Source organism: Nicotiana attenuata, chromosome 5, assembly GCF_001879085.1.
Source record: "Nicotiana attenuata strain UT chromosome 5, NIATTr2, whole genome shotgun sequence".
Taxonomy (NCBI): Eukaryota; Viridiplantae; Streptophyta; class Magnoliopsida; order Solanales; family Solanaceae; genus Nicotiana; species Nicotiana attenuata.
The window spans coordinates 14161948-14163391 of record NC_031993.1 but is presented as its reverse complement, the minus strand read 5'-3'; the positions used below and the strand labels follow the sequence as shown (position 1 = coordinate 14163391).

General features: G+C 39.2%; 1 non-coding gene across 1 annotated transcript; it reads left to right on the top strand.

Moving 5' to 3' along the window:
• On the top strand, positions 1036 to 1109 carry TRNAM-CAU. Its single transcript has one exon. It is a non-coding gene; the product is annotated as a tRNA-Met (tRNA).

The window sequence follows — 1444 nt, the reverse complement described above, 5'->3', positions numbered from 1 at the left end:
GTCACCCTATCACATATATGTCCGATAACACATAGAATTTGAAATTTCGCAATCCAATCTAGTCTATAAACCATAGAACCGCATTTCCACTTCTGAAATCATCAATACGATCAGAATCCCACATTTATACTATGAATAAGCCCGAACAAGCTGTAACAACCCATACTTGCAACCTCAGTTGCAATATCATGATATACCACATAACCCAAATAACTCTTCCTCAGAGAAAGACGATCAAACAATTCCCAATCATGGTCCTTGCGGATCGGATCATCCATATAATATACAAAAAAGAAACTCCAAGATAATTTGAGATCTTTCTCTTTGAATAAGATCTCAATTCCAGCGACGGTTTCATTAGATATCTTACAACTAGAATCCCTCTTTTTTCCGATCCAGTTCCTCCACCAACGCGAACCCCAGTTAGATTCAGGCATGCTACACTTTTTAGTTATTGGGAGAACCCAAGTACTCTCTTTCGGATTCAGGAAACAACTCTCAGAGATCTTTTTTCCTTTGGGAAGATACAGGAGCGAAACAATCAACCTATTGATATTGGAAGACCCAACGGATTCTTCCAATGTATCATTTCTGGGTCCAATGGAATTCATAGGTATAGGAAGAAGCCCTATCAAATAGAGATTTTTTCTTTCGACCATATTTCGATTGTTAATACGATATATAAGGACCGCTACTACAAAGAGTATTACACCCTTGATCGTGAAATATCGATTGCTTGTTGAACCCTGTGAATTGCGTGAAAGTAGGATACTCCAAATTCGGGGGTCAAAGAGTTTTAGAAAACGTTCTTGGTGGAAAAAAATGTGAATGAAGGATCCCACTGAATTGAATTGGGTCCATGAATCTAAGAAATGGTGAGAATTCTTGATCTCTCTCAATATCTCTCTCAATTCGAAAATCCAGGATTTGAATTGATGTCCTCTCATTGATTCCTCCTAAATTGCATTGATTTATCCTAAAGATTTCATTTCAATTGGAATTTGGTTATTCACCATGTACGAGGATCCCCGCTAAGCATCCATGGCTGAATGGTTAAAGCGCCCAACTCATAATTGGCGAATTCGTAGGTTCAATTCCTACTGGATGCACGCCAATGGGACCCTCCAATAAGTCTATTGGAATTGGCTCTGTATCAATGGAANATCCATCCTAAAATAACATGAGAATTTCATATCCCTTCCGAGCCACAAGCAACTATGTACTCAACCAACCAAGAACTTTCCATTGATCCCATTTAGAAGAAAATCACTACACATCCCCTGCTCCTCATGCCATCAGAAAATATACATCTCTAGCCACGGTAGAAAACAACAAGAACTATCTGACTCCCCTTTGCACAAACAAGTCTGTCATGACTGAATCCTAGCTCAACCAACCTACGCAGGCCACTAAAACCCAAGAGCATTACCGCAAAATACCTGTA